This window comes from Lygodium microphyllum, chromosome 5 (assembly GCF_053477565.2).
Source record: "Lygodium microphyllum isolate KBCC chromosome 5, Lygodium_microphyllum_v1.1.10, whole genome shotgun sequence".
In the NCBI taxonomy this organism is placed as follows: Eukaryota; Viridiplantae; Streptophyta; class Polypodiopsida; order Schizaeales; family Lygodiaceae; genus Lygodium; species Lygodium microphyllum.
In genome coordinates this window covers 65,365,514-65,388,389 of record NC_141139.1, presented here as the reverse complement: position 1 = coordinate 65,388,389, position 22,876 = coordinate 65,365,514, and the positions used below count along the sequence as shown (strand labels likewise).

The 22,876-nt window shown below is 40.7% G+C and overlaps 1 pseudogene; it reads right to left on the bottom strand.

Annotated features, from left to right (window-relative positions):
* Positions 1 to 782: 782 nt before the first annotated feature.
* On the bottom strand, positions 783 to 21,574 carry LOC148035917 (protein argonaute 1-like; annotated as a pseudogene).
* Between the last annotated feature and the right edge of the window lie 1,302 nt (positions 21,575 to 22,876).

Below are 22,876 nucleotides of genomic sequence, written 5' to 3'. Positions count from 1 at the left end.
GAACCCCAAAAGTGTGTCAACTGAGCACACATGATAGGAATATATAGAGGGGACCTGGGACGCTATATATAGACAGACTATATATAGCTAACAACCCCCGCTCAAATAAAGGTCCCTTACTATGGATGAAAAAACCCTTGGGGGCTCAAGGGAAAAACCCACAGCTCTATATAGGCCTACCGTTTATTAATATTCAAAATATAAAATTACAAAGTTGAACTTACAAGAGCCTATTCATAGGCATCAAAGGAGCAAGGAGCTACATCACTCAGGAGCTTCATCACTTCTGAATTACAACAGTCTATTCAGAGGCATCAAAAGAGCTTTATCACTCCTAAATATACAACATGTAAAATAAGGATAACGACATCACTGCAAAAGATAAAATCTCCAAGAAATTCCTTCAACTGAAACTTGGGATGTAAGCAGTATATCTGTCACATCAAAACTTAAAGAAAAACGTTGCAGTGACATTAGAACAACACAAGGTCTATAGAGACGGTTCGCGACGCCGCTCTATAGTGTCACATCAAAACTTAAAGAAAAACATTACAGTGACATTAGAACAACACAAGGTCTATAGAGACGGTTCGCGACACCGCTCTATAGACAACAAAACACTTGTGGGGCCCCATGAACAGAATATAAATAAAACAATTTGTCATCAGCTGGAATATAAACGCTCATCAGTTGGAAAGAATATAAATGAAATAATGTGTCATTAGCTGGAATGTAGACCCTCATCAGCTGGAAAGAATATAAACGAAACAATGTATCATCAACTAGAATATAGAGTCTCTCGACAGAACACAAACCAATTTCCTCAAGTTAGTGGTCTACTTGTCATTAAGCTTACCACCATACTTTTGTCCATCGCAAATAACACATACTTCCATTGGAAGGAAACTCAGCTTGTTTGCTTGAACCTGTAAGCACGGTAGTTCAGGGAACTCAATAGCATAATTGTATGTAACCTTGAAATAATCCACCACAGACATTTCCTTTCCCCCTTCCAAGGGGAACTTGAGATCCTTTGTCGGGGAGGAAGAGAGTCCAGATATCCTATAACTGTTGAGAGATCGAGCTCCACTCGTGATATGCTAGGGTGACCTTTGTGTATTTATGTCACCGACTTGTCAGTTGCAGATGCGGTTGGTACATCGCCCATGAATAATAGCTAGATGACAGCTATCCTTATCTACTCTAGTTCGTGGCTTTGCTAGTATGCCACCTTAGTTATTTGAGTTTGGTTTGAGACCCATATATAGGGTTCTTCTATTTCTTTATATGAGAGTTCTTTTTGGCCTACACAACTAAGAAGAGGAAAACTGTTTTCAGCCTCCATCTTTGTGTGTATTCCCCCATTGTGCAAGCAAGAAAGCTACAAGTGAGACTCCTTCCTTCTCTCCCATAACCTTGACATGGTATCAGAGCCTTATTCGTGGTAAGGAGCTCAAAAAAGCAAGCCAAGCTCGCGGTGTTCTGGTAAGAGGAGCAGTGTTGCTTTCATTTTCTGTTTTGGGAGCAGATCTCTGCAGGTAGCACAGCCGGAAATTGCAAGAGTGCATTGTCTCAGGTTGAGATGCCCTTCGCGGTGAAGCAACAGGGCAGTATATGCTGCGGGCAAGGGCTTTAGCCCTTGGCGATCCTGTTTTTTTGATTTGAGGCCATTTCGGGGCTTGTTTTTGGAGGCGGAAGTTTTCTGCACGCACTCAGGAAAAGGCCCAGTTTTATGCTGTGCGACCACTATTCTACAGGTCGGTGAAAAGTTACTGTAGAAATTGCATTGTATGCTTGTGTGTAGAGACATTGGGAGTTACATAATCATCCTTATTGCCTGTTGATGCAAAATCGTCACTAGGAAGTGACTATGTGGTCAAATACCACTTTCGTCAGTTTTGCAGATTAGCCCTTGTGAGGCTGAAGCTGTGTTCTTTGCAGTGACAGAACTTTTTGCAGTGTTCTGTAATGGCGTCTGATTCTCTCTCACAGATTGTCACTGAAAAGCTTGACAAGAACAACTTCCAAGCATGGAAGTTTAGAATGACGAATTTCCTTATGGGAAAAGGATGTTGGAAATTTGTTGCAGGAAATGAAGAAGAACCAAATCTTCCTGATGTTCCCAATCAACAGCAAATGCAGGCATTTAAAGCATGGCATGAGAGAGCCAGGAAAGTTATGTAGTGGCTGTCTATCAATATTTCAGACTCTATGATTGTGCATATTCAGGATGCAAGTACGCCAAAGGAGGCATGGGATACTTTGTCAAAAATGTATAGCACAAATACTCAAGCCAGGAAAATGCAGCTCAAGTAAGAGTTGCATAATGTTCAAAGAGAAAATATGAGCATCAATGACTACCACATGAAGGTGAAGAAGATTGCAGATGCACTTGCTTCCATTGGGTCGCCAGTGGAAGATGATGATTTAGTTTCTGTGACCTTGAATGGTCTAGGAAAGGATTATGCACAGTTTCGAACATCCATTTCCATCCGTGAAAGATTTCCTGATTTTGAGGAGTTGATTGCTCTTCTAATTTCTGAGGAGCAGAGAAATGGTGGTGCATCTTCTTCAGGAGGAACTTCAAAAGAAGCTGTCTTCTACTCAAATGCTGGAAGAGGTAGAGGCAGAGGTAGAGGAGGCCGATCTGGAGGCTGTGGTAGAAATCAAAATATGCAGCAAACTCAAGAAAACCAGTCCTATGGAGGAGGACGTGGTAACTCTAGAGGCAGGGGGAGCCAAAGAGGTCGTGGTGGATGGCAAAGAGGGAAAAATGCAAACAACAATGTTGAATGCTACTACTGTGGTAAAATGGGTCATATGGCTAAAGACTACTATAAAAAGCAGAATGACATCATGAATGGAAAACTGCAACAAGGAAATTATGCATCTTCTAGTAGATAGGGTGATGACAGAAATGAATATTTGTTTATGGTGCAGCACATAAACAATTCTGTGATAAGTGCAGAAGAAAACAACGATGTATGGTATGTTGACTCAGGTGCATCAAACCACATGACAGGTCATGCAGAATGGATGGAGGATGCAAGAAAAATGGAAAAACCATGATTTGTGAAGATTGGTGATGATACTGCACATCCTATTGTGCAGATTGGAAAAATTTCATTGTCTATGCAGGATGGGAAAAAGAAATACATGTCCGATGTATTTCATATCCCGAATATCACCAAGAATCTGGTTTCTGTTGGTCAAATGGTTGAGCAGCGCTTGCAGGTCAGATTTAATCCTCATGGATGCTTTGTTGAGGATATGAAAAATAAAGGTCGCTTGATAGCAAAAAGAAAGAAGAAGGGCAGAATGTTTACGTTGGATGTAGACATGTCTAAATTGAGTGCAGCAATGTTTGCACATGGGACCGGTGTAGTTGCAGATATTAATATCTGGCATAAACGCATTGGTCATGTTAATGTACAGTGACTTAAATCAATGCAGGCCCAAAATATTGTTGTAGGATTGCCTAGACTCAAGGTTGCAGAAATGCATAAGGTATGTGAAGCCTGTCAGTTTGGAAAACAGGCAAGGAAACCATTTCCTAGACATGTTCAAGAGAGTAAGAAGCCATTGGAATTAATCCACTCTGATGTGTGGACTACTAAAGCTGCATCTCTTGGAGGCTGTCATTATTTTTTCACTTTTATTGATGACTATAGCAGAAAAGTTTGGGTGTATTTTATGAAAAAGAAAAGTGAAGTTTTTGGGCATTTCAAAACTCTTAAAGCTATGGTTGAAAAAGAAACAGGCCTGCAAATAAAATGCCTAAGGTCAGATGGAGGGGGAGAGTACCTCTCAAATGAGTATGCAAGGTTCTTGCAGGAGCATGGCATAAAGCAGCAATATTCATGTAGTCATATCCCACAGCAAAATGGAATTGCAGAAAGGAAAAACATGCATATTGGAGAGGTATCTCGTGCCATGCTCAATGAAAAAGACCTGCCAGATTTTTATTGGGCTGAAGCAGTTGCTACAGCAATCTATATAATGAACAAGACTCCCACTGCAGCAATACATGGGATGACTCCAGAGGAGAGGTATACTGGTAGGAAACCATATATTTCTCATTTGAAAATTTTTTGTTGCATTGCCTATGTACATGTGCCACATGAGTTGAGATCCAAGTTGGATCCAAAAGCCGAGAAGTGCATCTTTATTGGTTACTCTCTGTAGCAAAAAGGGTATAGATGCTATAACCCTTCTACTCTTAAGTTTACAGTGAGTAGAGATGTTGTTTTTGATGAGATGAGTAGCTGGTATAAACCAATAAATGTGATTGATGATGTAGATGCACAAAATGGTAATGCTGCACAGAATTCACAGCAACAGTCACAAAATATTAGTGGACCTGGAGCGTCCTCTAGCAGTGGTTCACATTCTTCGCCATGGACAGGCAAATTGAGATCAGGAGAATCTTCTCAAAGCAATGCAGATAGTGGTATTCAGGTATCACGAAAAGGAAAAGAGAAGGTAGATCAGCCCATGTTTGATGTGAATGCAGGTCACTCTTATGTGGATGGTGAATCCAGTGGCTCAGAACAGAGCATTGATGATGAGTTGGGTATTCCTTCTATTGTTATACTTGGAGTAAGGAAGACCAGGGATGTTTTGAGAGCACCTGGGAGTGAACCTACTTTGCGTACGTCTACCAGAGCTAGGTATCCTATGGATAGGCTAAAATATGATGGATTTACAACAATTCACTATGCATATATGGTCAAAGTGATACAGGAACTAGAACCCACTTCTTTTGAGCAAGCCATGGGAAAAGAAAAATGGGAGAAAGCCATGGATGAAGAAATGGATGCCTTGGAAGCAAATGCTACATGGGAATTGGTACCTTTGCCTAAAGGTAAGAATGCAATTGGCTGTAAGTGGGTTTATAAGGTGAAGCACAAAGTAGATGGTTCTGTGAACAGATACAAGGCAAGATTAGTAGTCAAGGGGTATGCACAAACATATGGCATTGATTATGAAGAAACATTCAGTCTGGTTGCAAGGATGGCAACCGTAAGAGCAGTCATTGCTATGGCTGCATCAAAGGAATGGTCTTTACATCAAATGGATGTAAAGAATGCCTTCTTGCATGGTGATTTGCAAGAAGAGGTATATATGGAGCAGCCACCAGGTTATGTGCATACTGTTCATCCTGAGTTTGTTTGCAGCTTGAAGAAAGCATTGTATGGCTTGAAGCAAGCACCTAGACCATGGTCTAACAAGATAGGACAGTATCTTGTCACTATTGGCTTTCAGATTTCCAAGGCAGATTTCTCACTTTATGTGAGAAAAACAGAGAAAGGTATTATGCTACTTGTCATTTATGTTGATGATTTGATTATCACAGGTGACAGTGATGAAGATATCCTTCATGTGAAAATGCTATTGAAGCAGAAGTTTGAGATGAAGGATTTGGGAGAGCTGCGTTATTTCTTGGGCATTGAGGTGATTAGATCACCAAGTGGGATACAGCTCTTGCAGAGGCAGTATGGATTGGACATGCTGTCCAAATATGGGATGACAGCCTGTAAGCCTATTTCAGTTCCTTTGGAGCAGAATGTGAAGCTGAGCGCAGATGCAGGTGAGCTTTTGGAAGACCCTACTATGTACAGACGCATAGTAGGAAGTTTGATTTATATGACTATTACCAAACGAGATTTGAGCTATGCTGTTGGATTGGTAAGTCAGTTTATGCAAGCTCCAAGGAAACCGCATTTAGATGCGGCTAAACGCATACTCAGGTATGTGAAGTCCACATTGCAGTATGGGCTATGGGGTTCAGATACAATTGCATGGATACACTGATGCTCATTAGGCTGGTAGTATTTCTAATATACGATCTACCAGTGGGTATGTGTTCTCTTTTGGGAGTGCTGCAGTCACTTGGAGCAGCAAAAAACAGCCTACAGTTGCCTTGTCGAGCACAGAGGCTGAGTACAGGGGTGCAGCAATGGCTGCATGTGAGGTAGCTTGGTTGCATAAGCTACTTTATGATATGCATCAGTCTATAAATGGGCCAATTGTCATTTATTGTGACAACATGAGTAGTATACACTTGGCAAATAACCCAATCTATCATGCTAGAACAAAGCACATTGAGATGCATTATCACTATGTGCGGGAGAGGGTTTTACTAGGTCTTATTGATCTAGTTTATGTCAGCAGAGAGGATCAGGTAGCTGACATATTCATGAAGGCATTGGGCGCAGAGAAGCTGCGCAAGTTCAGAGACCTGCTTGGTGTGCAGGAATTGGGATTGAGCTCGAGGGGGAGTGTTGAGAGATCGAGCTCCACTCATGATATGCTAGGGTGACCGTTGTGCATTTATGTCACTGCATTGTCAGTTGCAGATGTGGTTGGTACACCGCCCATGAATAATAGCTAGATGACAGCTATCCTTATCTACTCTAGTTCGTGGCTCAGCTAGTATGCCACCTTAGTTATTTGAGTTTGGTTTGAGACCCATATATAGGGTTCTTCTATTTCTTTGTATGAGAGTTCTTTTTGGCCTACACAACTAAGAAGAGCAAAACTGTTTTCAGCCTCCACCTTTGTGTGTATTCCCCCATTGTGCAAGCAAGAAAGCTACAAGTGAGACTCCTTCCTTCTCTCCCATAATCTTGACAGTACCTACATGGTGTTTGCCTGTGAATCACTTGTACCTTCAATCGGGCCAAAGTTTTCCTAACCTTTAGACGCATCAAATCTAATAGTCGTACAGTGGGGTTGAAATTCCTAAATTGTTCATGCAGAAAATGAATAACTGGGATGCTAGCATGAAAAGATGTTGTTGACAAGTCAACGTTAAGCTGCAAACCTTCCTTTGTAGGCCGAAGGCTTTGATAAAATCCATTTATTGCAACAAGTCCTCCTTCCAGGGCCATAATCCCTAGGTCACTCTTGAAAAATGACCTGCTAACAGGAATGAAATGTAGAGCAGGGTGCTCTCTCAAAAGAACATCTAATACCTGAAGATGCTTAAGGAGTAGGTACCTGCTTCCCTGCAAGAAAGTCTTGTAGATTATTCCTGTTTAGAGTAGAGACATGGCGAATAGCAAAGGTAAACCTCCGTTCTCGACCGGACACTCCTTTCTCTTCAGACATGATGACAGAGAAATCCTGCTGCTCAAATGGTAGAGGCCCATGGGTGTACATACTCTTGCTTCCATCATACACAGGGAGCTTTCCATTGAACTCCAACTGATACACATCTATGAGCTGCCTTTCAAGTATCCGTGCAATGCTCTTTCAAGGAATTTTTGGTGTAATCTCAACATCATACTGGTAGATGTTGTCACCGGGGTGAAAGGTTACCTTCAAATGATTTGCACGAACAATTATTCTCCGTCCTGCATACCCAGGCAGCAAGGGCCTGCTTGGAGCTGATAGATTTTTTGGCGATGCAATAGGACTAGAAATCTCCTTTCCTATGCCAGCTTCCACATCTTTTTCAGCAAGAAGAGGAGGATGCGATTCCAAAAGCTCCTCAAGTGTGGGAGCGGTCAGCAGGAAGAGGAGGATGCAATTCCAAAAGCTCCTCAAGTGTGGGAGCGGTCAGCAGGAAGAGGAGGCTCTCTGCTATAGTCTGTCTATATATAGCGCCCCAGGTCCCCTCTATATATTCCTATCATGTGTGCTCAGTTGACACACTTTTGGGGTTCCACTTCTGGTGTCTCGTGTCTCTCTTGTCCTCTCTCTTCCTTCGTTCCTCGTCTCCCTCGCACACTGTTCAACAGTTATGTGTGTCAAATGTAATCTATGGTTAAGCATCGAGATGGGTTACATCTGACGTATCCCTTATCTATACATTATAGATGGGTTATTGAACTTGTAACCATGCGTATAGGGATATGGAATATGTGGTATCTAGTGCTTGCAAGAGAAGATCTAACCAATCAAGTTGAAGGTAAAGCTTTAACAACCAAGACCGCTCAAGTTGTATGTTGCTTTTTGCTTGAAGAAGTATTTTGCAGATATGGCTCTGTTGGCAAGGTAACCGCAGATAGAGGAGAATTGGATGCCGATGAGGCATGCAACTTCTTTGCTCAATTGGGTATTAAGTTGGCTTTAACGTCAGCATATAACCCTGAAGGCAATGGGAAAAGTGAGAGAGGGCACTAGCCTATTCTCAAAGCTCTAGTAAAGTCTTGTAGAGGGAAGATCAAAGAATGGCCTAAAATGCTATCTTTTGCATTATGGGCTGACCGGAATACTCACAGTATAGTGACTGTCTATATGTTAGCTAAACTTATGCATGGATAATAACCAATTATGCCAATTGAAGAATCTATTCTCACATGGAGTCTTCTACCTTGGAAGAAAGGCATCAGTAGAGAAGAGTTGCTGACTTTGCGCACATGGCAGCTAGAAAGAAGGCCTGAAGATGTCCAAGCAGCTATCAAGAAGTTAAAAATGGCAAGACTAAAAAACAAAAGAAGACTTGATAGGCAACATCAACTTCAGCCAAGAGCTATCCAAGAAAATGATTGGATTCTTGTCTATGACAACAGCCTAGATAATCACAATACAGTGCTTCTAGGAAGATAGTAAAGCATCAGTTTGGCTCGTATGTGGTAAAGGTCATTCATGACAATGTCACATATTCATTGGCTGAATTGGATGGGATAGGCATGAAGATACCCCTAGTTGGAAAAAGAATCAAGCTCTTCAAACGAAGAGAAAGTTCAACATATGAGTTAGAATACTTGGGTATAATTCAAGAGCATGAAGACATAGAGGAAAAAGAAGAGATGAAGACATTGACATGGCAATAGATACTTCTTCTGACACTGCAGATCCATAAGAATTTGGCACATTCCAAAGGATGTGTAGGTTAGGAGGGGGTGGATGTCATGCCGCTATGCGCATATTGTGCGAAAAACTCTAGAGTGTGGCTTCCTTATAGATCTAGAGAGCCAATGCCACTTTAGGCATTAGTGTTAGTGTCCATGGTTCAAAACAATATTAGATATTTGGACAAGTTTTAGCCAATTCTTGTAAAAATCCATAAAATTGTAGACAACTTCTAGATGAGGATAACATGTAAAAGAAATCATTTAGCTTTCAGCTAATTTGAGAGGATTTTATGTAAAAAGAGAGATTGGCAAAATCGTGGATTTTATGTAAAAAGAGAGATTGGCAAAATCGTGCGACGTGTGATCGTTGTTTTCAGGCAATGAATAACACTCCAAAGTGGGAGATGAAGAGGGAGTGATCTGGCACAATTCTGGCAGGTGTACTAGTATTTTACCCCCCTTTCAGAGCCAATAGAAGCATTAGATTGGTGATGTGAGCAGCATAGAGAAAGGTATTATTTTATACACGTTTTTGAGTTTTATCTTCTCATAATGCAGAAATAAACTAATAGGCTTCATCTCTCTGTTAGTATTCTTCTACATTTTTAATTTCTTTTTGTGAGTATTCTTCTACGTCTCGTATTTCTTCGAACCCCTTCTCTTCCGCCCACCCCTCTCCTTGAATCTCCCTTCACCCTGCTGTCTCTTACCCCCATGGTAGACTTTCAATTCCAAACGCACCGACACCATGTTAGGCTAAGTTTATGCTATCATTAAAGGCGAATTTTGAAAGTTATTTGGGCTGATTTGAGGCTGATATCTTCATCCATATTCAGAGAATTAGCTACAGCTGTGCTCTTTTAATTAATTTCTTACTCTACAGAGGACATCTTGTCAAAATATGCGAGTATTATGTGCCCCTATGGCAGGGCAATGTTTATAGATCATTCATAGATTATTTGAGTTGAATTAAGAAGCTTTTTATCTTATTTCTTGGCTGTGGTATCTTATCCTTATCAGGAACTCAATTTGAAGCTCTCTTGAAGCAAGTCTCTTTACCCTACAAACCTTGTAATTGACTCATAAGCTTTTGTCCCTAATAGTCTACATTCAATGCAATCATGCAAAGTTGATTCATTCTATGGCATTATGTATGAATGATGGGATGCAAAGTTGTGTATGATACATGACAGCATATTGTACTTGATTTTATAATTTGTGATTGCACTTATAGTCAAGAAAACAAGCTTGATTTGAGTTAGAACTTATGAGATAATACTCTTGTGATATTTGCTAAGAACATGAGTTGGAATCTCTATTAACTTCTTCAAGAACTTGGCTTGAAACCTTCAACCCTTCTCTTATCTCTACCATCTCCGGAGTCTAAGCTCTTAAACCCCCATACATTCTTCTCTCTCAAACCCTTGTGATTGACTGTGAAGTACCTCTTGAACCTTTAAACAGTCATTGTAATCTACTTATCTCTTGAAGTCACATCTCCATCTATCTTATTCAGTTTTCTTACCAAACTCGTGTGGTAACCTTCAACCCTACGCACTGCAAAAACGTGGATAAGCTTGATTTCACAATGTTATGTCGCTCCAAAAATAGACTTGCTTAAGATGGATGTGTGAATTATCTTTTGGACTATGTAAAAATTGAATATGTGTGAAACATGGCTTTTCTTATTGGAGGCTATAGCCAAGTACTACCATGACATGATAAGTCACCCTGGATATGGAAAGAACTTGCAATTATGGGAAGTATTGTGGTAGCAAAGCTGTTCTTCCTTTTTTAATAAAATTCTTGATTTGAAAACAAGCAAAGAAATTATATTTGTAGTTACCATGGTCTAAGCAATACAAGAATCTAGATGAGATTGATGCCCCTCTAGAGTTGTGACTAGATTGCTGATGCATTTCAACTATAGTGATGCATGAAGTGATCCAATGCATGGAGAGTATTTAGTTGCAATTAAAGCATGCATCTTTTCTTGGTTTAGACATCTCTTTATACTTCTTTCTTCTTTCTCTCCTTTTCGCTTTGATGTTCACCTTGAGAAGCAGCTCTCTCTAAACATTAAATCCATGCATGTTCACCAACCATATGAGGTATCCCATGTGTTAGAGCTCCATGTCTAAACATGTGACTTCTTAGATGAATATCCTAAGATCATTTAATTGTTGCTTTTAAAACTAAGATTTGTCCTTATTGTTCTTGCATTGCCAATCTTTTCAAATGTATTCATATTCATGAAAACTATTCTAGAGTTACAACGACTTCAAGTGAAGTAGCAAAGCTAAAGTTATAAAATGGTCTATGTTTTTCTTATGTGCAAGGTAAGGATCTCTATTTCAAAGGTTACTATTGAAGTGCAACAAATGTGAAAGTTTATGAGTGGAATGAAAGGAAGACATAAACATAGAGAGAAGAGAGAGAAAGAAAGTAAACTATGATTTAGGATACCTAGTCCATGTTAATGCATGGGCACTATCTTGTCTTACACATTTGCTCTGACCTTGGGTTGCATGTTTTATGTTGTTGAGAGGACCATGTTGTATGATAACTTGTAGCACAATGACATCATCTGAATACTCAATCCATTTACACGTAGCCATAATGAAAGATGTAACAAGCAGAGATGACATCCCTAGACATTATGGTCTTTCCAAAATGTGCACTTGTCAAATGTATTAAAGATTGTTGGATGAAAGGACAAATAGCTCAAAGTGGCCTATAAAAGGACATGTCATGGGTTTCCCTCTCCATCACTACATTCTAGCCTTTTCATACCATCATCTTGGTCATTGTCCCATTTTCATCACTACTTCCTCATCAACTACATTTTCAATTGAACCTACATCAATAGCAGTCAGCCATCTACACTTGACAACTTATGTCCTACTAATTGACATCAAACTTGATGTTTTTCAGGATCTATTGCTAGTGTTTCATATTGGTTTTACTCCCCACTTAGACCTAAACTATTGTGTTTTCACCTTTGTAATCGTGTGACTACTACGTCCCATGGTCTTCCTTAGTTTGCCATGCTAGCAACTAGCCATCATAGTTGTATTTGTATTATCTAGATAGCCATAGAATTGCACAACATCATTCTCAAATCATAGATGACTACTCCTACTATGTTTAGGATCCATATTGAGTATAACACATTCTTAGATCTACTTCAAAAGTCATCAACTCCACCATCAACTCAATTCCCCCAGTCTTTGAGATGTGGAGGCCAAGGGCTCATATTATTCTTTTCATATACACTTCTCTCATCAAACATTCATTATGTATTGTTATTGTATGTTATACATTCTATGCACTCTTTACTTGCCCCACTACTTTCCATCCCTAAGAGTTTGGGAGAGGAGGGATAGTAGTGTTGAATTGAAAACTAGTTGTAGCACTTAGAAGTAGTTTAGAAGTCTAGAAAAACATATTTCTACATGACTAGATCTGTGCTGTGCCCGTTTGTCCACTTGCGGGACACGTCTTAGTAGCCCATCGGAAGGAGGGTCTAGAAGGCTCTGCCTGGCACTCACAGGGAATGACATAGGGATTGCAATCTAGGTCTTCCCGAGTCTACCCGAGTGGAAGTGTCCAGCCGTTCCCACTTAGGATCAACTTGAGGTCAGGGTCCTTTTCCTATCAGCAAAGTCTCTAGGAAGGAGCTAGCATTGAGCTCTAGTTGTACCACTTGGTGTAGGAACAACGGAGTCGATGTGGATTCATGTTGCACTTGGTTTATGGAGAATGGGAAACGAGAGAGAGGCAAAGCTTAACCTCTCTGCCATATGGCATAGTCCCATTCCTTTCCCCGTAAACAGAATAAACCAAAAATTCTACATCTTCTGACACTGGGTCTTCATTGTCTTATCATCTCATCATTTGAGAAAAGTTCCCAGCTAACTGGGACCACCCTTCCGTAGGATGGACCTAAGTCACATCCACCGCACTTTCCTCAGTTTTTTTTAGTTGTCTAATTACCTAACACATTATGTTTTGACATGCAAAATCAGCTTCCTTAATTAAACAAATTAATCACGGGTTCCTTCATGTAACTTAGGGACTGACACAAAAACAATGTCAAGCAAGTTTCTCTTTCTCAAGTATCTGTTCTTTATTTATCATAATCCCAGATTACATTCAATATCATGCCCGAAGACCATCTAGCAATCTACACGATCGCTGCTCCAAGTTCCACCTGTAGACTAGTACACGGGCCATGAGATCCCATCCCGAGTCACGTCCGCCTCTTGCGCGGGATTCAGAGGCAAGGGATTTATAGCCAAAGCCTCCCTTAGCACCCAAGCGTCCTTCCACTCCAAGCAATACACACGGAGACCTCTTGTGGTGGGTTAGGTCCATAAACCCGGCGCGGCTAACAACCCCCTTGGATAGGGCCTGGCAGACAGCCAGAGGTAACTGTTCCTGCCTCTCCCTCCAGGGTTTCAACGTGAAGCATTAACTGTTTTCCTTGAATTGGTTCCTTGAGCAAAGAGATCAAATAATGTATCTAAGTATAAGCACGAACATTTTCGGAGGTCATTTGTGTGACCAACTGCTAAGGTGTGACTCCCTTGTTCCCAAATGCTCCCCAACACCCGATCGTGGGTCTTTTCACAACTTGGCGAGATCCCAATAATTTTGAATAGGATGCACAAGAAAATGGTCTTGGTAAGTTGACTTATATTTTCCCTTTTCCCTTGGGTTTTACCTTAGGGTATCTTAGTCCCTAACTCAAGCATTAGCTAGTCAGTCAAGGCAATGGACATGCCTTATTTGCAGCCCAACCAAGGGTCTTCTAATCTCTAATTCCAACCAAGCTCAGTTAACACACATGGCAACACATGATTTTTCATTTAGACTTTCAAGATGAAATCTAGATGCATGCGATCCTTCCAATTTTCTTAGTGCGGTTCTATGCAGGATTTCCCAATCAACCTTAACCATCATGCACATTGTGCGTTTAGTATAGTTGTACCTCCTAAACGACTTTTATATTCCTGGCAACGAACACGGTCAGTCAAGGCAACAGACATGCCTTATTCGTAGCCCAACCAATGGTCTTTTAATCTCTAATTCCAACCAAGCTCAGTTAACACACATAGCAACACGTGATTTTTCATTTTGACTTTCAAGATGAAATCTAGATGCATGCGATCCTTCCAATTTTCTTAGTGCGGTTCTATGCAGGATTTCCCAATCAACCTTTACCATCATGCACATTGTGCGTTTAGTATAGTTATACCTCCTAAACGACTTTTATATTCCTGGCAACGAATGCTTATTTCTAGTGCACCGGAACACATGTGACTTGCGTCTATGAAATTCTAGGGTTTTGTCTAACGATGCAAGTGCATCTCATGAACAGAAAATAACATTTCATGTGTTTCTTTTAACTATGATTGCGAAACGTGAATTCCAAATAACTATTCATGCACTGAACTGGTTAAGAAGCTATCATTTTATGTAAGTAAACCCTATCATTTCATGTGATTAAAAGCTATCATTTTATGTTAGGTAAGGCGATAACCTTATCATTTTATGTGAATTCCAAACTCCTCCGTTCACACATGCAACTTAGTTCTTAGAGTAAGCAAAAACCCTATGCACGACATCAATCCTTCCATCCCTTCCATGAGAAATAATTCCTAAATTAAAAATTTTTAACGCTTAGAACCTAGGCTTGATCCGTGTGTGTTGCGTTGGTCGTTCTGCTCACCCCTCTAGCATTGGCGGTGGCTTGGGCACCTACGCTTCCCATGACTTTCTTCTTCGGAGCCATACGTCTCGCGGAGTTTGGGCAGTCCGGACCTTGATGGGTCTCGGTTTGACAGGTTTGATAAAAAAAGACCGCTGGATGGGGGTCCTTCGTCGAGAGGGTGGTTTGGGGCGTGGCTCCTTCCAGTTACCAGCTCTCACTTCTTTCTTTCTCCCTCTCTCTCTTCTTCTTCTTTTCACTTAATCTCCCTCTCTTCTTCTCCACTTATTCTCCTACTCTCTCTCTCTCTCTCCCACTTCTTTTCTCCTTCCGCTCCTTCCCTCTCCCACTTCTTTTCTCCTTCTACTCCTTCCCTCTCTTTCTCTTCCTATTCTCTTCTTTTCTCCTTCTACTCCTTCCCTCTCTTTCTCTTCCTATTCTCTTCTTTTCTCCTTCTACTCTTCTTCTTCTTCTTCCTCTACTACTTCTTTCCTCCCTCTCCCTCTACCTTGTCTTCTTCTTCTTCTCTCTCTTTCTCTTCCTCTTCTCTTCTTTTCTCCTTCTACTCTTCTTCTTCTTCTTCCTCTACTACTTCTTTCCTCCCTCTCCCTCTACCTTGTCTTCTTCTTCTTCTACCTCTCTCCCTCTACTTCCTCTTCCTCTACCTCTCTCCTCCTCCTTCCCTTCTACTTTTCTTCCTCTACTTCCTCTTCCTCTATCTCTCTCCTCCTCCTTTCCTTCTTCTACTTTTCTTCCTCTACTTCCCTCTTCCTTTACCTTTCTTTTCCTCCTTCCCTTCTTCTACTTTTCTTTCTCTACTTCCCTCTCCCACTCCTTCTTTTCCTCTCTCCTTCTCCTTCTCTCCCTCTTCTCTCTCTCCCTCCTTCTCTCTCTTCTCTCTTCTCTCCTTCTCCTTCTCCTCTTCCTCCTCTCTCTCTCCCACCTTCTTTCTCTTCTCTCCTTCTCCTTCTCCTTCTCTCCCTCCTTTCTCTTCTCTCCTTCTCCTTCTCCTTCTCCTTCTCTCCCTCTTCTTTTCTCTCCTCACTCCTTCTCTCCCTCTTCTCTTCTCTCCTTTTTTTTTCTCTTCTCTCCTTCTTCTCTCCCTCTTCTTCCCTTCTCTCTCTCCCTACTTTCTCTTCTCTCTCCACACTCCTCTTCTCACGGCCATGTTGGATGGTGCTCACGGGGGGAGACGGCTGGTTTGGAGAACCAGGGAGGGTCGCGCAATGAAATAGTCAACGGGGGGGTGACTAAGGTCGGAGGCCCCAGATGGCCCGCGCAGTGTTGATGGGGGAGGTATTGTAAGGAGGGGCCGTAGCCTCCGTCGGCGGCTAGCTAACACGGGGGGGGGGGGATTCGGCCGAGCCATATCACATGGAGGCATTGTGTTTGGGAGCCCGAAAGAGGCAACCAGGGAGGGAGGCCATTTATGTGGAGGGCCCAGGGAGGCCCAGTCGTGGCACGTTGATAGGAGCTGTTGTTGCAGCATGTCAAGGGGGGGGGAGACTGCACAGCTTTTAGTAACCAGGGGGTGCCTAGCGTCGAAGGCCCAAGCCCATTCAACAACATGCTCAGGACGTGACGGGCCAGAAGGCTCAAGAGACGAAAGAATTGGCACACCATCACGCTCATGGCGTAATGACGTAGCCTCCTCATTTTTCACCAAGGAAGGGGAGAAGCCTCCCCTTATATAGGGGAGGGGAGGAGGTAGGTGGCATGGCCACCCCTCCACCTGGAGGTTGCATGCCTCCCCCCCATTATCCACCACTCCCACTCTCTCTCCCCCTCTCCCAAATGCTGTCGGCGGGGAGAGTAAAAAAAAATTGAATTTTTTTTCATTTTCCTTTAAAAATTTTTAGGGGAGGGTTCCTATGGCCCATTACAAGGTCTGAATAGATACAAGTCAAAGTGTATATAGAGTTATGGGGCCTACATTTCCTAAGATTTTATTATTACAATTAGATATTTGATGCTCTCATAGAGAAGATGTACCATGCATATCAATATGACTAAAACTTTATATTGGTTGTAGCTTTTAATAATTACAAATTAGAATTGGACATTACAAGTTTATTATGATTAGGATGCTCCATATTCATCTCAAGGCATGAACATATTAATTTATAATTTTAAGGAAAAATAGAATTGTTGGATGTTTGTCTAATAGGTCTCATTCATCTTAGATTCTATCAATCATAGCTATGTATATCATGTGCTTTAGATGGTGATATTGGACCTCTTGATCAGTACTAATAGTCAAATTCTTATGGTCTTTATCTAATCTCACTAGAATAAATACATCATTTAGTACTTGCTTTACTAGCCTACAATTAAGTCTTTGGCTACAAGTAGGTGTCCCATGTTGCTAGAGTTGAATCTTCTTATGTATGTTATATCATTCTTTAAACGGTGATATTAGTCTTACTTGCTAGTACTAATAGTTGAATTCTTATGCTCCTTTTTTCAGCTCACTAGAATCAATATATCATTCAGTACTTGCTTGTAGATCTAGAATTTTAAAAGGTTCTAGTTACTAGGTATCTCATGTTGCTAGTGGTGAACACTCTTATATATATCAATGTTTAAAGCTTCAATGTGATTGCGACATCTCAAAATTGTAGGCCTTATTGGTGTTCATTGGGTTTATATCTTAGTATTGTTATGCTTCTTATGCTTGGATGGTGATAAATTATCATTTTATTTAGTGAGTAAAGCTTTAGATTTGTCTCGTTAGTCTAAAAATGCAAGTCTAAAGATGTTAAGAGTTCTATAGTAGTTATCGATAGATTGCCCTCTTGATCCATGGCATTCCTTATCAATTTCCTAGTTAAAAATACAGATAAGTAGGGAAAGTAAATAATAGTAAAAATGAAGCATTCCCTAGTTAGAGGAACTAGAAATTGCATTGGAAATTTTCATAGGTAGGAAATTTTTCCTATGTAGGAAATTTTCTATGCAATTCCCTAGTTTCTCTAACTAGGGAAATTTCCAAGTAGGAAAATTTTCCTATGAAGGAAATTTCCTATGCAATTTCCTAGTTTCTCTAACTAGGGATGTTCCATTTTCCCTATTATTTACTTTTCCTACTTGTGTGTATTTTTATGTAGGGAATTGATAGGTAACGCCCTTTTTTTTCATATATAGGTAATGATTAAATATTTCTTGTCATGGACCATATTCAACTCATACAAGCTTTGGACATTTATTCGTGGGTTTGGGGTCATCCAAGAAAACCTTACCTCAATTCATGGCCCTCTGGCAAGAAAGCAACATATACTTGATACACCATCTTCTTCATGGTCCATGACCTTTAGGAGTCTACACACAATAAACATGCATGATTATCTAAGGTTACCAGATCTATCACAATATCTCTATCTAGTCAACACAAACTTGAATGAGCCATATTAAATGTCAATAATGAGAATGAAGACAACTTACCTGAGCACTCATCGAATCCTAGAAAGTCATGCATGGTCCACATAAGAATGGCTCATATATTAGTGGACCACAAACCATCATGTTTGCTTATGTCTTCCACACAACGACTCCCTTCTCCCACAAATTCTTGAGCTCATCAACTAATGGATAGAGATAGATGTCCATGTTCTTCACTTTATAGTGCCTCTAGGAATGAGCAAGCTAAGGATGAGGTATCCTTTCTTTGCAAAAATCCATGGTGGGATATTGTAGTTTACAAGGACTATAGGCCATATACTGTAAGAAGTTGAGTAGAGACCGAATAACACTATATTATGGAATTTGAAAATTTTCATATATTTTGGGAATTCGCAATATAGTTAGTATTTAGTGAGATGATCAAATCTTGTCCCCTGCCTTGAAAGTGGACTCTACCCTAATTACTATATAGGTTTTCTTTCCAAGTCCCACTTTGAATCATGGTTAAGTCTTAGCCACATGGCCAAATCTTTACCCCCTATTTGAAAGTGGGACTTTGGATATTTCTAAATTCTCTAATATGGTGTTGAATGGATTCATGCCATACATAGTATGTTTGAAGAACATAACAATTATTTTTATAAAGGAGTAAAAGACAAAGGAACATAGTATGTACCTGAACAACTCGGTCACACTCGCATCGCTCCATCTATATGTTGCCTATATACTTAGGAGCTCAAATAGCATCTTTAAGCGAGATACCTTCCAAGATTGGAGAAAGGTCCAAAAGGTCTACAATTTCTTTTGGTATTGAGGGTGTAGTTTGTGATCTACCCTCCAATGGGTTTATTTACTTAAGCACTCTATCCATTGCATGCCCATGGACTCTTCTTACGGGCCGCAATAGGTGCATTCCTTGGGATGGAACAACACCTCTCTATAGATATTTCCAAGGCACATCTAATATCATTATATGTGATATTCAAATATTATTGTATGTGGTATTCAATTACAATGCAAAATATAAGGCATGATTTGTATATATGTTTCTTACCGTTATCTCAAAGTCTAAGATTTCCTAGTCAATGATCTCCAATTGAAAGTCATTGAAGCATTGCATATGGTCTATAGACAAGTGGCACTTTCCTCAAATTTCCAGCTTGCACTGAGTGCAAGGACACGAAACATGCTGATTGAGATACACCTCACGATCTTGGAAGTTACGCCATCATCTTTGTCCATTTCATATATGCTATGGTGGCAGACAACATGCTTTTGTTTCTCTCATTGTTTCTCTACTCCCATTTTAGTCTCTACTTTTCTTTCTCGCTCTCTATTCTTATCTTTCCCTCCATCCATCTATTTGTGTCCCCTTCCTCTCTATTTCTATCCCATCCATCTCTCCATAAACAAAAGTAAATAGAGAAAATAAAAAACTTAAAAAATAAAAAAATGGGAAGCAAGGTTTCCCTCCCTCTCTTTATCTCACTCTTTCCCTCCATCTCTCTTTCCTTCTCCCTCCCTCTTTCTCTTGTTTTTTTAACCTCCATCTCTCTTTTTCTATCTCCTTACATCTCTTTATATCTCTCTCCCCCCTCTATTTTTCTCTTTTTTACCATCTCTCTATTTGTCTCTCCCTTCCTCTCCCTTCCTCTCTCTCCCCTTTCATTCTCTTTCTCTTGCTTTCTCTCTCCCTTCCTTTCCCTCTCTTTCTCTCTCTCTTGTTTATCTCTCCCCTCTCTCTCCCTCATTGTTTCTCTCCCTCACCTTCTCTCTCTCTATCTATCCCTTTCTCTATCTCTCTATTTACCTCTTCCTCTTTCCCCTCTCTATTTTTATCTCTCCTCACTTTCTACTCCCTCCCTCCATCTCTCTATTTCTCTTCCTTCCTTTTCTGTCCCCCTCTAATTTTATCTCTCCTCTCTCTCTTTCTCTCCCTACCCCTCTTTCTCTCTCTCTTTTTGTTTCTTTGTTTCTCTCTCTTCATCGCTCTTTGTTTCTCACTCCCCCATCTCTCTTCCTCACCCTCCGCCTCTCTATTTCTATCTCCTCCCTCTCTACTCCCTTCCTCCATCTCTCTATTTCTTTCCCCCTCTCTATTTTATCTCCCTTCCTTTCTCTATTTTTATCCCTCCTCCCTCTCTAATCTCTTCCTCCATCTCTCTATTTCTCTTCCTTTCTTTTCTCTTCCCCTCTCTATTTTTATTTCTCCTCTGTCTCTATTTCTCTTCCCCTCTCTCTCTCTCTTTCTGTCTCTCTTTTTGTGCTTTCTCTCCCTTTCTCCATCTCTCTATTTCTCTCATCCCATCCCTCTCTCTCCATCTCTCTATTGCCCTGCCATTGTACGTACATTTTGTGTTTGTATCGTGTTTTATAGTCCAACTCTTAACCTTCTCAGACTCCTCAGAGGGAGACTCTACACATTTTGGTGTAATTCACCACGTAAAACAACATAGGAGGCACCCCTCGACTGACTGTCGTGGCCCCCACTGTGACCCTCCTATACCTTGGGGATTGGCCCCTTGATGCATCGCTAACACTTATAACACATACGAAATAGAATCCGCTCTTGGTACCAATATTATATCATTCGAGGAATATACTAGTCCTCACTTACTTGTCCCCTTGGACCCACTGTCTAGACCTATAGCTCCAGTGCCTTACTCTCTCCAGCGTGGGTCATTTATTATTCAACCCAGTGCTATGCATGCCAGGAATAGATACCATGTGTATATGATTCATGAAAAATTGAATGATTGTGCACAAAAAACTATGGTATAAAATTAGCTTCTATGTCGTGCAAAAACAAACCTTTTAATGAATTTTCACTAATACGCAATGCTTCGTTATAGGAACCTAGCACCAAGGTTAACCTCGTGCCGCTAGATCCATTATTTCTAAATAAATCGTATCTTAAATGTTATGCATAAAGAGAACAATCAGAATTTTCATTATTTTAGCGTTTAAACTATGGTATAACATCATCCTCCCCCTCATCATTTAAATTTTGACACAATGCATAGTGTAGAGGGTTTTTTATGTCATTTTTTAATATTTCCGCATGAAATATTGAAGAACTTTGTTCAATACACGCCCCGCGCAAAAGCTATGCTAAGTCATCTCCCGCAATAATGTTAGTGGCAAAGTCCTTACCCCGCAAGCACGATAATAATCCTCATCCGCATTGACCAAATAAGGCCAAGGTTAAAACCCGCAATTCGCACGAGAAACACCCCTTACAAAAAGGTAAATGGATAAATGATTAAGGTAGTGCAAATTTTTTATTAATTACCCCTCCCCTCAGTCGATGCATGGTAGGGGGAGAGGGAGTGTGAGAGAAAGGCATAGTGGTGGAGTTCAATGGGGAGAAGGGAGAAGTCATGCAAGTGCCACGGGGGCGGTTATTTCCCCCCTCAAACGCTATATAACCTCCCCCTTAAGCTTAGGGGGAGGCATGAAGGGAGAGAGGAGAAAAAAGAGGCACACATGCTGCCGCCATCGCCGTCACCATGCAAGGAGCTACCACCACATGCCACCCGCTCCCGCCTGTTGCAGCGCTACGAGCCGCCTCCACCGCCACCATCACACCCTCCTCGTTGACGTCGCCCTGTCCGTTGTCCTCTCCTCCAAACTCATTTCCCCCCCTCCTCCACGTCATTTTGCTGTGAAGAACAAGCTTCTTAGAACCTTCTTTAGAAGCTTCTTAAGATAAGCTTCCATAAGTCTCGTCCACATGGCTTATTCCCAGGTTCTAAAATCCAGGTCCTGTAAAGGGCATTCCTACGCAAGGGAGAAAGTAGGCAGATTTTGAGGCTATTTTGCCAAAGCCCGGAGGAAGTTTAGAGATCGCATAGAGGCAAGGACAAACCGCAGAGTCCAAAATCCCCTACTTCAAAGATGGCTCCAAAACAAAAGATGCAAGGCGCACGCGCGGAAGTCTCCAACCCAAGCATACACATGGATATCCTTACGAGCCCTCAAGCCTAGGTTCTTAAAAGAATGATTCCGCATTAAAGCAATGCATTAGACGCATTAAGTTCTCATGGGAAGAATGCATTTACGCATGTTTCTAGATCACATAGTCTAGTTAAAATACATTTGGGAAATTATCTCCTTGAACGATTCACAAGAGTTAGTGCATGTCGTGCAATTGGGTTGCTTGCATTTCCAAGTTGCAAATCGCAAGTGCATATTGCTTAGGTTTAAAAGATGAAATTGTTTTAAATGCATCTTTGATTGGCCGCGGAAAAGAAAAGTGCATAAGGCATTTAGGTAGTAATTTTCCACTTATAGATTTGTATGACATAATCATTGTCGATGTTGTCCAAGTAGTTGCATTGCATGGAAATGAAACCATGAACTTGCCAGTTGCATGCAATGATGCTTGCATTTTAAGTCGCATTAATTGTCGTAGAATGGGTTAAGTCAACATAGTCTTATGACATTCATAATGCATGAACTTCATTTATCGAAGTTCTATCTAGAAAAGGTTGCATGTCATATTAAAGCCTGAAATTCAATTGCATTAAACGAAAGGTTGTAGGCATAAGTTCTTGACGCAATTCTATGTAGTTTTATGCAAGTTATTCCCCAAGTTGTCAATCATCATGATTTTAGCAAGGAAAAGAAATGGTCATTGCAAACCTTATAGTTGCATAGAAGTAATGAATCACATATTTACACGTAATGTGATGTCTTGCAACTATTTATACCTTTAGAATAAGCTTAGCATCTCTAAGAAAAGATCATTTCTTGTTGCAAGACAAGTAGACCAAATTAGCTTAATCACTTGTAATGTTATAACCCTCAAGGGATTCGTAAAAGCATAACTTGTTGGTACGATGAATACTTCAAAGTGCTAGGTAGGGTTTAGCACGTTAAAAATTATACCTAGTATCACACTTGGGATGCCAAGTCGAGATCTTTAAACCCAAAGGTCCTACCCACATTCACGGGATAT